We start from the raw sequence: 16,738 nt of genomic DNA, 5'->3' as shown, positions 1-16,738 counted from the left end.
TCTTTCATGTTTTAGTAGATTCATGATCATGTGGAGTCACAAAATAAATCAAAAAATTAAAAACAGAATAAAAAATAGTAGAAGAAAAATCACACCCTGGAGGAAGGACTTACTGGCGTTTAAACGCCAGTAAGGAGCATCTGGCTGGCGTTCAATGCCAGAACAGAGCATGGATCTGGCGTTGAATGCCCAAAACAAGCAGCATCCTGGCATTCAGACGCCAGGAATGCACACTGAGGAAAGCTGGCGCTGAACACCAGAAACAAGCATAGAACTGGCGTTCAATGCCAGAACAAGCACCAATTCGGCGTTTAAATGCCAGAATTGCATGCAAAGGCATTTTACATGCCTAATTGGTGTAGGGATGTAAATCCTTTACACCTCAGGATCTGTGGACCCCACAGGTTCTTCTCAGCATCTATGGACCCCACAGGATCCTCACCTACCTCCACTCATACTCTTCCCTCTTCTCATTCATCCACTCTTCCCCATAAACCTACCTCATAAACCCCACCTACCTTCAAAATTCAAAATCACTTTCCCACCCAATCCCACCCCATATGGCCGAACCCTAACCCCTCTCCCTCCACTATATAAACCCCTCCATTCTTCTTCATTTTCAAACATCCCAACCCTATCTTCCCCTTCTTGGCCGAAACACCCCCCTTACTCTCCCTCTATATTTTCTTCTTCTTCTTCTTCATCTCTTCTTTCTTCTCTTGCTCGAGGACGAGAAATATTCTAAGTTTGGTGTGGTAAAAGCATAAGCTTTTTGTTTTTCTATTAACATTGATGGCACCTAATACTGGAGAATCCTCTAGAAAAGGGAAAGGGAAGACAAAATCTTCCACCTCCGAGTCATGGGAGATGGAAAGATTCATCTCCAGAGCCCATCAAGACCACTTCTATGATGTTGTGGCCAAGAAGAAGGTGATCTCCGAGGTCCCTTTCAAACTCAAGAGAAATGAGTATCCGGAAATCCGACATGAAATCCAAAGAAGAGGTTGGGAAGTTCTAACAAACCCCATCCAACAAGTCGGAATTCTAATGGTTCAAGAGTTCTATGCTAATGCATGGATCACTAGGAACCATGATCAAAGTAAGAACCCAAACCCAAAGAATTATCTTACCATGGTTCGGGGGAACTACTTAGATTTCAGTCCGGAAAATGTGAGGTTGGCGTTCAACTTGCCAATGATGGAAGAGAACGCACACCCCTACACAAGAAGAGTCAACTTTGATCAAAGGTTGGACCAAGTCCTCATGGACATATGTGTGGAAGAAGCTCAATGGAAGATTGACTCAAAAGGCAAACCGGTTCAACTAAGAAAATTGGACCTTAAGCTTGTAGCTAGAGGATGGTTGGAGTTTATTCAACACTCAATCATTCCCACTAGCAACCGGTCTGAAGTTACTATAGACCGGGCCATCATGATCCATAGCATCATGATTGGAGAAGAGGTGGAGGTTCATGAGATTATACCTCAAGAACTCTACAAGGTGGCTGACAAGTCCTCCACTATGGCAAGGTTAGCTTTTCCTCACCTCATTTGCCATCTATGCAATTCGGTTGGAATTGACATAGAGGGAGATATCCTCATTGATGAGGACAAGTCCATCACTAAGAAAATGATGGAGCAAACAAGAGAGCCTATTCATGGATCTCAAGAGACGCATGAATAAGCTCATCACCAAGAAATCCCTGAGATTCCTCAAGGGATGCACTTTCCTCCACAGAACTTTTGGGAGCAAATCAACACCTCCCTAGGAGAATTAAGTTCCAACATGGGACAACTAAGGGTAGAACATCAAGAGCACTCAATCATCCTCCATGAAATTAGAGAAGATCAAATAGCAATGAGGGAGGAGCAACAAAGACAAGGAAGAGACATAGAAGAGCTCAAGGACATCATTGGTTCCTCAAGAAGGAAATGCCACCATCACTAAGGTGGACTCATTCCTTGTTCTTACTTTCTCTATTTTTCGTTTTCTATATGTTAAGTGCTTATCTATGTTTGTGCCTTATTACATGATCATTAGTATTTAGTAACTATGTCTTAAAGTTATGAATGTCCTATGAATCCATCACCTCTCTTAAGAGTGTTAAATATGTTGGCTCTTGAAAGAATGATGACAAGGAGACAAGTTATTTGATAATCTGAAAAATCGTAAAAATGATTCTTGAAGCAAGAAAAAGCAGTGAATACAAAGCTTATAGAAAAAAAAATAGCGAAAAAAAAAGAGAGAAAAAGCAAGCAGAAAAAGCCAAAGCTCTTAAAATCAAAAGGCAAGAGCAAAATTTGTATGTTTTTCTGTGATTTCAGGTATTTTCTGGCTGAAATTGAGGGACTTGAGCAAAAATCAGATTCAGAGGTTGAAGGAAGACTGCTGATGCTGTTGGATTCTGACCTTCATGCATTCAAAGTGGATTTTCTAGAGCTACAGAACTCAAAATGGCGCGCTTCCAATTGTGTTGAAAAGTAGACATCCAGGGCTTTCCAGCAATATATAATAATCCATACTTTGGCCAAGTTTAGATGACGAAAAAGGGCGTTGAACGCCAGTTCTACGCTGCAGTCTGGAGTTAAACGCCAAAAACACGTCACGAACCAGAGTTGAACGTCAAAAACACGTTACAACTTGGCGTTCAACTCCAGAAGAAGCCTCTGCACGTGTAAACTTCAAGCTCAGCCCAAGCACACACCAAGTGGGCCCCGAAAGTGGATTTATGCATCAATTACTTACTTTTGTAAACCCTAGTAACTAGTTTAGTATAAATAGGACTTTTTACTATTTTATTAGACATCTTATGATTTTTTGTTCATCTTGGGATCATATTGATCACGTGTAGGGGGCTGGCCATTCGGCCATGCCTGGACCATCACTTATATATTTTCAACGGTAGAGTTTCTACACACCATAGATTAAGGTGTGGAGCTCTGCTGTTCCTCATGAATTAATGCAAAGTACTACTATTTTTCTATTCAATTCAACTTATTCCACTTCTAATATATTCATTCGCACTTCAACATGAATATGATGAACGTGACAATCATCATCATTCCCTACGAACGCGTGCCTGACAACCACTTCCGTTCCACCTTAGATTGAATGAGTATCTCTTGGATCTCTTAATCAGAATCTTCGTGGTATAAGTTAGAACCCATGGATGGCCATTCCTGAGATCCGGAAAGTCTAAACCTTGTCTGTGGTATTCCGAGTAGGATTTGGGAAGGGATGGCTGTGACGAACTTCAAACTCGCGAGTGCTGGGCGTAGTGACAGACGCAAAAGGAGGGTGAATCCTATTCCAGTATGGTTGAGAACCTCCAGATGATTAGCCATGCCGTGACAGAGCATTTGGACCTTTTTCACAGAGAGGGTGGGATGTAGCCATTGACAATGGTGAGGCCCTTACATAAAGCTTGCCATGGAAAGGAGTAAGACTGGTTGGATGAAGACAGCAGGAAAGCAGAGGTTCAGAGGAACGAAAGCATCTCTATGCGCTTATCTGAAATTCTCACCAATGATTTACATAAGTATTTCTATCTTTATTTTCTAATTATTTATTATTTATTTTCGAAAACTCCATAATCAATTATTATCCGCCTGACTGAGATTTACAAGATGACCATAGCTTGCTTCATACCAACAATCTCCGTGGGATCGACCCTTACTCACGTAAGGTTTTATTACTTGGACGACCCAGTGCACTTGCTGGTTAGTTGTATCGAAGTTGTGACAAATTATGAATTAAGAGTAGAACACCAAGTTTTTGGAGCCTTTACCAGGGATTGTTCGAGTAACAATTTCGCCCAGGGATCACAATTTCGTGCACCAATATGGTTTCTAACAAAGGAAACAACAGTGTTAGCATCATCAGTGCGGGTAGGAATTGCTTCCACCCATTTAGAAACGTAATCCACAGCTAACAATATATAAAAGTAACCATTAGAATTTGGAAATGGACCCATGAAGTCAATGCCCCAAACATAAAAAATTTCACAAAAAAGCATAATCAGTTGAGGCATCTCATCCCTCTTGGATATATTACCAAACTATTGGCATGGGGAACAAGATTTGCAAAATTCAGTAGTGTCTTTAAAAAGAGTAGGCCACCAGAATCCACAGTCTAAAATTTTTCTAGCTGTTCTCTGAGGACCAAAATGTCCTCCACTCTTAGATGAGTGGCAGGCCTCTAAAATAGACTGGAATTCTGATTGAGGCACACATCGTCTAATTACCTGGTCAGCACCACACCTCCATAAATATGGGTCATCCCATATATAATATTTGGACTCGCTTTTCAGCTTGTCTCTTTGATGCTTAGTAAAGTCTGGAGGAAAAGTGCGGCTAACTAGATAATTAGCTACAGGCGCATACCAAGGGACTACTTTAGATACTGCTTGTAAGTTGTCGAATGGGAAATTATCATTTATAGGAGTGAAGACATCCGTAATGTGCTCAAGGCGACTCAAGTGGTCTGCCATTAGATTCTGTTTACCACTCCTATCCTTAATTTCTAAATCAAATTCTTGTAGTAGCAGTATCCATCGTATAAGCCTCGGTTTGGACTCCTTTTTAGCTAATAAATACTTTAGAGCTGTGTGGTCTGAATACACTACTACTTTAGTACCAAGTAAATAGGCTCGGAATTTATCCAGAGCGAACACAATAGCTAAGAGCTCTTTTTCAGTAGTAGTGTAATTAGACTGAGCAGCGTCTAAAGTTTTAGACGCATAAGCAATGACGAAAGGGTCCTTACCTTTGCGCTGAGCCAGCGCTGCTCCTACTGCATGATTAGAAGCATCGCACATGATTTCAAATGGCTGGCTCTAGTCTGGTCCTCTCATAATTGGAGCTTGAGTCAGGGCGGTCTTCAGCTTATCAAACGCTTGTTTGCAATCCTCACTGAACTCGAACTCAATATCTTTCTGTAGTAGTCTGGATAAGGGTAGTGCGACCTTACTGAAGTCCTTAATGAATCTCCTGTAAAAATCTGCATGGCCAAGGAACGAACGGACTTCCCTCACAGAGGAGGGGTAAGGTAAACTAGAAATAACATCCACCTTTGCTGGATCTACAGAAATGCCAGTATTAGACACAACATGTCCTAGTACAATCCCTTATTTCACCATAAAATGACACTTTTCAAAATTTAAAACAAGGTTTGAACTAACACACCTGTCCAATACTCTAGATAAACTATCCAAGCAAAGGCTAAATGAATCACCATATACGCTAAAGTCATCCATAAAAACTTCCATACAAGTCTCAATAAGGTCAGAGAAAAGACTCATCATGCACCTTTGGAAAGTAGCTGGTGCATTGCATAAACCAAAGGGCATTCTCTTATAAGCATATGTTCCAAAAGGACATGTAAAAGTAGTTTTTTCCTGATCCTCAGGGGCTATATGAATTTGAAAGTAGCCTGTATAACCATCTAAAAAGCAGTAATGGGATTTACCTGACAAGCGATCAAGCATATGATCAATGAATGGCAAGGGGTAATGATCCTTGCGAGTGGCTTGGTTGAGACGCCTATAGTCAATGCAAACTCTCCATGAATTTTGCACTCTAGTTGTCAGAAGCTCTCTTTGCTCATTTCTCACTATTGTGACTCCAGACTTCTTGGGCACCACTTGTACTGGGCTGACCCATTCGCTATCTGAGATGGGATAAATGATATCTGCTTCAAGTAGCCTGGTCACTTCTTTCTTGACAACTTCTAGGATGGTGGGATTCAATCTTCTTTGAGGTTGATGGACATGATTTGCTCCCTCTTCTAAGAATATTCTATGCTCACAAACTTGAGGGTTGATACCTACTATATCCGCTAGGCTCTATCCAATCGCTTTCTTATGTTTTCTCAGTACACTGAGTAGTTGTTCTTCTTGTTGGGAAGTAAGCTCCCTCGCAATGATAACTGGAAACTTCTGCTTGTCCTCAAGGTAAGCATATTTGAGGTGTGGAGGGAGAGGTTTTAATTCTAATTTCTGCTCATGGCCAGGCTCTGGATTATCTGGATCTGGCGATAATGGTAAAGTGCTCTTATTGTCCTCTGAAAATGTTCCCACACTTGGACCTTGCCCTATGTACTTCTCTTATAATTCTTCCTGGTGAACTTTAGCTACGGTTTCATCAATGATGTCATACTGGGAGATAGAATGATCTTTCGGAGGGTGTTTCATAGCTTTATTTAAACTGAATTTCACTATTCTGCCATCTATTTCAAAAGAATAAGTTCCTGAAAATGCGTCCAGCTTGAACTTTGAAGTCTTCAGGAATGGTCTTCCAAGTAGGATTGAGGATGGCCTCCCAGAGTCAGTAGAGGGCATTTCTAGGATATAGAAATCAATGGGAAACATGAGCTCCTTGATGCTCACTTATACATCTTCAGCAACTCCAATCACTGTGATAATGCTTTTATCTGCCAACACAAAATGAGCTGCCGACTTTTTAAAGGGAGGGAGCCTTAAAGCATTATATATAGACAAAGGCATTATACTAACACATGCTCCTAGATCACACATACAGTCAGAAAATATCACACCTCCAATAGTACAGTTAACCATACATGGACCTGGATCACTACATTTTTCAGGTATACCTCCCATTAAAGCAGATATAGAACTACCTAAAGAAATAGTTTCTAATTCATTAATTTTGTCTTTATGTATACATAAATCTTTTAGAAACTTTGCATATTTAGGTACTTGCTGAATAACATCAAAAAGGAGAACAATTACCTCAACTTTTTTGAATATTTCTACCATTTTGGGATCAAGTTCTATCTGCTTTCTGGGCTTCCTTGCAATTTATGGAAATGGAATAGGGAGGGCGTTTTCTGTAACGTCTGTATCCTTTGGTGCTTCTTTCTGTGGTTGAGCTTCTTCTTCTTCAACCATGTCTTGTACGTCCTCTTTCTCTTCAGCATCTTCTACCTCTACCACCTCTTCAGCTGGGGCGTGTTCTGGTGGGTTTGACTCCTCTTGGTTTCTCTCCTGCAATATGGTTCCGGATCTCAGAGTGATGGCATTGATCCCACCCTTGGGATTAGGTAAGGGTTGAGAAGGAAGTCCACTGGAGCTCAAAGGTTGGTTGGTGAAGTTATTTAGTGATCCAATCTGTGAGACAAGAGCTTGCAAGGTAGAGTTCAGACCATTTAGGGTAGAAGTAAGGTTATTTTCCATGGCCTGCTGTCTCCGATCAATAGAGTGTAATAACTCATCATTAAAAGATGGAGAGGAATAAGTGATCTGAGGGGTCTGCTGAGATGCTTAAGGCTGCCTTAAATGAGGTGCTCTGTAGGCCTGATTCTGATTCTACTGTCTGGTGTTGTTATTGTTATTCCACCTCTGGTTTCCACTGTTATATCTGCCTCTTCTGTTATGATTGTCCCTCCAACCCTGGTTAGAATTATCTCTCTAACCTTGGTTGGAATCGTCCTGCCATCCATGGTTGTAGCTGCCACCTTGATTGTATCCTTGATTGGGGCGGTCATAGAAGTTATGAGTGGCTGCCACAGTGTTGTCTTCCTGCTGGAGCTACGGACATTCATCAGTATAATGGCTATAATCAGCACAGATCCCGCACACTCTTTGTGGAACCAGCTGTTGGCTTTGCTGTGGTGGAGAGGGCTGAGCTTGCTATTGACTCAACTGCATCTGCTTCAGTAAGTTGGTCATTTCACAGATACTCTGAGTTAGAGCAGTAGTCTCTTTGCTAGAAGATACCTCTGCAATAGCTCTTGACCGGCTTTGTTTCTGCCTGTGATTTCGAGTAGATTTAGCTAAGTCACTGATCAATTGCCATGCCTTATCAGTGGTCTTGTACTTTTTCATAGACCCATTGCTAGCACTTTCCAATGTGGTCTTATCTTGAGGCTTCATGCCCTGTGTGACGTAGCCGAGCAACACTATCTTGTCAATCATATGGTGAGGACATGCTTCCAGAAGATTGTTGAAGCGCTCTCAGTATTCGTAGAGAGTCTCAGATTCCTCTTGAACAATCATGGAAATGTCCTTCCTCAGTTTATCAGTAACTTCAGCTGGAAAGAATTTTTCCAAAAATTTTCTTCTAAGCGTATCCCAGTTAGAAACAGTTGCTCCGGGTTGAGTGTAGTACCACTCTCTCGCCTTTCCCTCAAGAGAGAATGGGAAAGCTTTTAACAAAATAGAAGTTTCATTTGCACTATCTCGCCTGACAGTAGAACAGGCTGCCTAGAAATCCCTAAGTTGCTTGATAGGCTCTTGAGCAGGTAAACCATGAAACTTGGGCATCAAGTTGAGTAGTGCAGTCTTTAATTCAAAATCCACAGCCACCACTGAGTGATGCGCTTAATACGATTGCAGTGTAAAATCAGGGGCTCCAGCTTCTTGGATAGTAACTCTCCTAGGTGCTGCCATGTCACCTGCACGTAAATCAACCGAATCAGTAGAAAGGGAGCTTGTTTCTTCCTTAAGTGACGTTTCAGATTCGTCCTCGGAGAGGGCTAACCGACGCCGAGCTTGCCTTATACGTGAAATAGTTCTTTCAATCTTAGGATCAAATACCGGCAATCTTAGATTAGGAAGTGAACGCGTCATTCAATGAAAGAAACATGCAGCTTATAGTAGCAAAATAAAATACAATGCAAATAAATAAATTCCAATCAATAACTTAGCACTCTATTGCAACTCCCCGGCAACGGCGCCAAAAATTAACGTGGCGGAATTTGGCAGATTAAGAAATTATTATGAGAGATACGTTGCAAGTACAGTTCTTAACCAACAAAAATCCGCTTATTAATTTAGAAGGGTTGTCACAAAATTAGAATTAAAATACTGGGAGTATGAATCCCAGGTCAACTCCCAACAAGTTGTAGAAAGATGTGCTATTTTATTAATCAGATGTTTTCCAAAATGGTTTTGAGTTTGATAAACAGGAAATAAAATCAGAGAATTTATGTAATTTAAATAAAAATCTTGACCGGGAGTAGATTAATCAGAAGTTCTATCCTTGTTGGAGTTCTCCCAAGATTAATTGATAATTCAAGGTTGTTCTGCTCAGTTATCCTTTACTAGGTAGAGGAAAGTCAAGCAAGTTGGAAGTCTACTTCTATTCACCTATTCACAAGTTCTAATCCTCTCCCTTGGGAAGGATTAGTGTCAGTGACTAGAGAGCCATCCAACAATAAACCCAATTACAATTTTACTCTTGAGCATTCCAACTCAAGGTTCTCCTTTCAATTAACTCCCAATCATGTTAGAAAATTACTCGCTCATTATGAATGTAAACTTCACAAAATAAGAAAAGGAAATAAAGGAAGACATGATAAATAATAATCAAAAAGACCAATTAAAAATAAAAATAGTTCTTGTATTAATAAATTCTAAAAATAATCCAATAGTAATTTTGAACAAATTAAGGATATGAAAGAGTAAGTGACAGGTAAGGAAAACAAACTAGAATAATGAAGTCTTGGCGGAGGTAATAACTCTTCTCAATATCCCAATCCAAAAAGCAATAAAAACAAAATCCTAAGAACTTTGAATGTGTAGAGAGAAAACCTAGAGGATGAGTAAAATCAGATCTAAAACTAAAAATTATGCGGAATGAACCTCTCTCCTGGTCTCTGTATGTTCCCTGGCTCTAATCTGCTATTTTGGGCCGAAAATTGGGTCAAAACATGGCCCAAAATTTCCCGCAGCGAATTCTGCAAATTCTGCAGATCGCGCACGTCACGCGATCGCGTTATCCACGCGTTCACGTCATCCAGCGTTTTGCCTTGCCATGCGTGCGCATCGTCTACGCATTAGCGTCACTCGTGCAGTTTCCAATCCATGCGTTTGTGTCAGGCATGCGAGCGCGTCACTACGATTTCTCCATTCCGCGTGGTCGCGTGAGCCATGCGTTCGCATCGCTTCTCGCTGGTCATCCCCTTAATTTCTTTTGTTCCTTCCATTTTTGCAAGCCTCCTCTCCAATTTCCAAGTCATTCATGCCCTATAAAGCCTGAAACACTTAACACAGGGATCACGGCATCGAATGGAATAAAGGAGAATTAAAATACATAATTAAAAGTCTCTAGGAAGCGAGTTTTTAACCATGGAGTAATTTTGGGAAGGAGTTGTAAATACATGCTAATCATATGAATAAGTGGGTGAAGATTTGATAAAACCACACAATTAAACACAATATAAACCATAAAATAATGGTTTATCAATGATCATGTGAAGTCATAAAAATAGCTACAGAATTAAAGCAAAATAAAAAACAGCACAAAAATAGCACACCCTGGAGGACAGGCTTACTGGCATTTAAACGCCAATAAGGATAGTAGAATGGGCGTTTAACGCCCAGCCTGGCAGCATTTTGGGCGTTAAATGCCAGAATGGGCAGCACTCTGGGCGTTTAACACTAGAAAAGGGTGTCTGGCATCTGGCTGGCGTTAAACGCCAGAAATGGCAGACAGACTGGCGTTTAACGCCAGAAAAGGGTGCCTGGCTGGTGGTAAACACCAGAAAGGGGCAGCAGACTGGCGTTTAATACCAGGAAAGGTAGCAGAGCTGGCGTTTAAAGCCAGAATTGGCACACAGAGGGTGTTTGAATGCCAGAATGGTGCAGAGAGCAGAATTCCCTGACACCTCAGGATCTGTGGACCCCACAGGATCCTCACCTCCCCCACCTCTTCTTCTCTCCTCTTCACACCTTTCCATAACACTCTTCCCCAAATACCCTTGACCAATCACATCAATACCTCTTCCCCAAATACTATTCACCTATCAAATCCCACCCTCTTCCCCATATTCTCTTCACCACTCACATCCATCCATCATAAACCCCACCTACCTCACCATTCAAATTCAAACCATTTCCCTCCCAAACCCACCCCTTTATAACTGAATTCCATCTCTCTCCTACCCTATAAATACCCCTTCCACTACCTTCAATTTCACACATCATACACACTACCCCCCTTGGCCAAAACCCCTACTACCCTCTATCTCCTCCATTTCTTCTTTTTCTACTCCTTTCTTTCTTCTTTTGCTCAAGGACGAGCAAACATTTTAAGTTTAGTGTGGGAAAAAGCTCTGCTTTTTATTTTTCCATAACCATCAATGGCATCTAAGGCCGAAGAAACCTCTAAAAAGAGGAAAGGGAAGGCAATTGCTTCTACCTCTGAGTCATGGGAGATGGAGAGATTCATCTCAAATGTCCATCAAGACCACTTCTATGAAGTTGTGGCCAAGAAAAAGGTGATCCCCGAGGTCTCCTTCATGCTCAAAAAGAGTGAATATCCGGAGATCCGACGTGAGATTCGAAGAAGAAGTTGGGAAGCTCTCACCAACCAAATCCAACAAGTCAGAATCTTAATAGTTCAAGAGTTCTATGCTAATGCATGGATCACTAGGAACCATGACCAAAGTATGAACCCAAACCCAAAGAATTGGCTCACAATGGTTCAGGGGAATTACTTGGATTTCAGTCCAGAAAATGTAAGGTTGGCATTTAACTTGCCAATGATGAGAGGAGATCCTCATCCTTTCACTAGAAGGGTCAACTTTGATCAAAGGTTGGACCAAGTCCTCATGGACATTTGTGTGGAAGGAGCTCAATGGAAGAGAGACTCAAGAGGCAAGCCGGTTCAACTAAGAAGGCTTGACCTCAAACCCGTGGCTAGGGGATGGTTGGACAAGCCTATCACTAAGAAGAGGATGGAGCAAACAAGAGTCCACTCATGGACCTCAATAAGAGCGTGAGGAAATTTCTCATCAAGAAATCCCTGAGATGCCTCAAGGGATGTACTTTCCTCCACAAAAATATTGGGAGCAAATCAACACCTCCTTAGGAGAATTGAGTTCCAATATGGGGCAACTAAGGATGGAGCACCAAGAGCACTCCATTATCCTCAATGAAATCAGAGAGGACCAAAGAGCCATAAGGGAGGAGCAACAAAGGCAAGGAAGAGACATAGAAAAGAGCTGAAGCACTCTATAAGATCTTCAAGAGGAAGAACTAGCCACCATCACTAAGGTGGACCCATTGTTTAATTTACTTGTTCTTATTCTTCTGTTTTTCAAAATATATGCTTTATGTTTTGTCTATGTTTGTGTCTTTATTACATGATCATTAGTGTCTAGTGTCTATGTCTTAAAGCTATGATGTCCTATGAATCCTTCACATTTCTTAAATGAAAAATGTTTTTAATTGCAAAAGAACAAGAAATGCATGATTTCGAATTCTATCTTGAAATTAGTTTAATTATTTTGATGTGGTGGCAATAATTTTTGTTTTCTAAATGAATGCTTGAACAATGCATATTTTTGAATTTGTTGTTTATGAATGTTAAAATTGTTGGCTCTTGAAAGAATAATGGAAAAAGAGAAATGTTATTGATAATCTAAAAAATCATAAAATTGATTTTTGAAGCAAGAAAAAGCAGTGAAAAGCAAGGCTTGTGAAAAAAAAGAAAAAAAATAAAGAAAAAAATAAAGAAAAAAAGAGAAAGAAAAAGAAAAAGCAAGCAGAAAACGCCAATAGCCCTTTAAACCAAAACGCAAGGATAAAAAGGATCCAAGGCTTTGAGCATTAATGGATAGGAGGCTGATGAGCGGACAATTTATACGCTTTTTGGCATTGTTTTTAGTATGTTTTTAGTAGGATCTAGTTACTTTTAGGGATGTTTTCATTAGTTTTTATGCTAAATTCACATTTCTGGACTTTACTATGAGTTTGTGTGTTTTTTTGTGATTTCAGGTATTTTCTGGCTGAAATTGAGGGACTTGAGCAGAAATCAGATTCAGAGGTTGAAGAAGGACTGCTGATGCTGTTGGATTCTGACCTCCCTGCACTCAAAGTGGATTTTCTGGAGCTACAGAACTCGAAATGGCGCGCTTCCAATTGCGTTGGTAAGTAGACATCCAGGGCTTTCCAGCAATATATAATAGTCCATACTTTGGCAAAATTTATATCTGCCTGACTGAGATTTACAAGGTGACCATAGCTTGCTTCATACCAACAATCTCCGTGGGATTCGACCCTTACTCACGTAAGGTATTACTTGGACGACCCAGTGCACTTGCTGGTTAGTTGTATCGAAGTTGTGACAATTATGAATTAAGATCAGAGCACCAAGCTTTGGAGCCATTATCAGGATTTGTTCGAGCCTGGAGATCACAATTTCGTGCACCAAGTTTTTGGCGCCGTTGCCGGGGATTGTCTGAGTTTTTGGCAAGCTTTCAGTCCGGTAACGTCAGTGCCAAAAATCGTCTGAGCTCTCACCAAATTTTGATCTGGCAACAACACCAAGTTTTTGGCGCCGTTGCCGGGGATTGTTCGAGTTTGGACAACTGACGGTTCATCCTGTTGCTCAGATTAGGTAATTTTCTTTTTTGTTTTGTTTTCAAAAAATATTTCAAAAATCTTTCAAAACTTTCTCATCTGTTTTCGAAAAAAATAAAAATGTTTTCAAAAATTTTATTCAAGATTTTTAAGAATGAATTCTAGTGTTTCATGAAGCATTTGAAGCCTGGCTGGCTATAAAGCCATGTCTAAATTCTTTTGGACTGGGGCTTCCAAACCATCAGAGGCAAGTTACATATTTGATAAGTAATGAGCAGCAATTTGTTATCAAGAGCAATATACTCTGGTGTTACATGCTGAAGCTTGGCTGGCCATTGGCCATGTCTAGTGTTTTGGACTGGAGCTTTCATTGAACGCTTGGCTGGCTAGTGAGCCATGTCTAAGAATGCAAGATTCCTGGAATTCATATTAAAAATTTTAGAATCCTTATTTTTTTCTTTTTCATATAATTTTCGAAAAAAAAAATCCAAAAAAATTAGAAAATCATAAAAATCAAAAATATTTTTGTGTTCTTGTTTGAGTCTTGAGTCATGTTATAAGTTTGGTGTCAATTGCATATGCATCTTGCATTTTTTCGAAAATTCATGCATTCATAGTGTTCTTCATGATCTTCAAGTTGTTCTTGGTAAGTCTTCTTGTTTGATCTTGATGATTTTTTGTTTTGTGTCTTTTATTGTTTTTCATATGCATTTTTCGTTTCTTGGAGTCTAAACATGAAAGATTTCTAAGTTTGGTGTCTTACATGTTTTCTTTGCATCAAAAATTTTTCAAAAATATGTTCTTGATGTTCATCTTGACATTCATAGTGTTCTTGGTGTTCATCTTGACATTCATAGCATTCTTGCATGCATCACATGTTTTGATCTAAAAATTTCATGCATTGCATCTTTTTGTTGTTTTTTTTTCTCTCATCATAAAAATTCAAAAATAAAAAAAAATATCTTTCCCTTTTTCACTCATCAAATTCGAAAATTTGGATTGACTTTTTCAAAAATTTTTAAAATCAAGTTGTTTCTTATGAGTCAAATCAAATTTTCAATTTGAAAATCTTATCTTTTTCAAAATCTTTTTCAAAAATCAAATCTTTTTCAAAAATCTTAGTTATTTTCGAAAATCAAATTTTAAAAAATAACATAATCAATTAATGTTTTGATTCAAAAATTTGAAGTTTGTTACTTGCTTGTTAAGAAAGATTCAAACTTTGAGTTCTAGAATCATATCTTGTGATTTCTTGTGAATCAAGTCATTAATTGTGATTTTAAAAATCAAATCTTTTTCAAAAACTAATCTCTATCATATCTTTTCAAAAATATCTCCTTATCTTATCTTTTTCAAAAATTTGATTTCAAAATATCTTTTCTAACTTCCTAACTTCTTATCTTTTCAAAATTTGTTTCAACTCACTAACTAACTTTTTGTTTGTTTCTTAACTTTTTTTAAAACTACCTAACTAACTCTCTCTCTCTAATTTTCGAAAATATCTTCCTCTTTTTCAAAAATTTCTTTTTAATTAACTAATTATTTTTATTTTTATTTTTGATTTTAAAAATTTTCGAAAATTACTAATATTTTTCAAAAACTATTTTCGAAAATCACTAACTCTTTTTCAAAATAATTTTCGAAAATTATCCCTCCCCCATCTTATTCTAATTCATTCATATCCTAACATCTCATCTCACATCTCTGCCATCCTCACAGTTGTGTTTCTTTCTTTACATCATACTCTTTGTCTCCCTCTTTTCTTCCACTCACAAAGGGATCCCTATACTGTGGTATAAAGGATCTCTATTATTATTATTATTTTTTTTTCTCTGTGCCCTCTTCTTTGTCATATGAGTAGGAGCAAGGATAAGAACATTCTTGTGGAAGCAGATCCAGAACCTGAAAGGACTCTGAAGAGAAAATTAAGAGAAGCTAAAATACAACAATCCAGAGATAACCTTTCAGAAATTTTCGAACAGGAAAAGGAGATGGCAGCCGAAAATAATAATAATGTAAGGAAGATGCTTGGTGACTTTACTACACCTAATTCCAATTTACATGGAAGAAGCATCTCCATTCCTGCCATTGGAGCAAACAACTTTGAGCTGAAACCTCAATTAGTTTCTCTGATGCAGCAGAACTGTCCCTTGTTCATCAGTGAACTAAGTGATCTGGATCAACTGACATTGCCTCAGAAGAGACAGGATCCTGGAAAGTTCATAACACCCTGTACCATAGGCACTATGATCTTTAAGGCTCTATGTGATCTTGGTTCAAAGGATAAACCTCATGCCCCTCTCTGTAATAGAGAAACTGGGAATCTATGGGGTGCAAGCTGCTAAAATCTCACTAGAGATGGCAGATAGCTCAAGAAGACAGGCTTATGGACAAGTAGAAGATGTATTAGTAAAGGTTGAGGGCCTTTACATACCTACTGATTTCATAGTCCTGGATACTGGAAAGGAAGAGGATGAATCCATCATCCTAGGAAGACCTTTCCTGGCCACAGCAAGAGCTGTGATTGATGTTGACAGAGGTGAAATAGTCCTTCAATGGAATGAGGACTCCCTTGTGTTTAAAACTCAAGGATCTCCCTCTGCAACCATGGAGAGGAAGCAGAAAAAGCTCCTCTCCAAGCAGAGTCAACCAGAGCCCCCACAGTCAAACTCTAAGTTTGGTGTTGGGAGGCCACAACCAAACTCTAATTTTGGTGTTGAACTCCCATATCCAAACTCTAAGTTTGGTGTTGGAGAGTCTCAATAGAGCTCTGCACATCTGTGAGGCTCCATGAGAGCCCATTGTCAAGCTATTGACATTAAAGAAGCGCTTGTTGGGAGGCAACCCAATGTTTATCTAATTCTTATTTTTATGGTTTTTCATATTTTCTTAGGTTCATGATCATGTGGAGTCACAAAATAAATATAAAAATTGAAAACGGAATCAAAAACAGCAGAAGAAAAATCACACCCTGGAGGAGCATCTGTCTGGCGTTCAGCGCCAGAACAGAGCATGGTTCTGGCGCTGAACGACCAAAATGGGCAGCTTCTGGGTGCTGAACGCCAGAACAGGCATGGTTCTGGCGTTCAACGCCAGAAATGGCACACAAATGGGCGTTGAACGCCCAAAATGGCCACCAACCTGGCGCTGAACGCCCAGAGTTGGGTACAAAGGCATTTTTACATGCCTAATGGGTGCAGGGATGTAAATCCTTGAACACCTCAGGATCTGTGGACCCTACAGGATCCACTCAGGATCTGTGGACCCCACAGGATCCACTCAGGATCTGTAAACCCCACAAGATCCACTCAGGATCTGTGGACCCCACAAGATCCACTCAGGATCTGTGGACCCCACAAGATCCACTCAGGATCTGTGGACCCCACAGGATCCACTCAGGATCTGTGGACCCCA

Source organism: Arachis ipaensis, chromosome B08 (assembly GCF_000816755.2).
Source record: "Arachis ipaensis cultivar K30076 chromosome B08, Araip1.1, whole genome shotgun sequence".
NCBI lineage: Eukaryota > Viridiplantae > Streptophyta > Magnoliopsida > Fabales > Fabaceae > Arachis > Arachis ipaensis.
Note: the sequence above shows the minus strand (reverse complement) of the source record.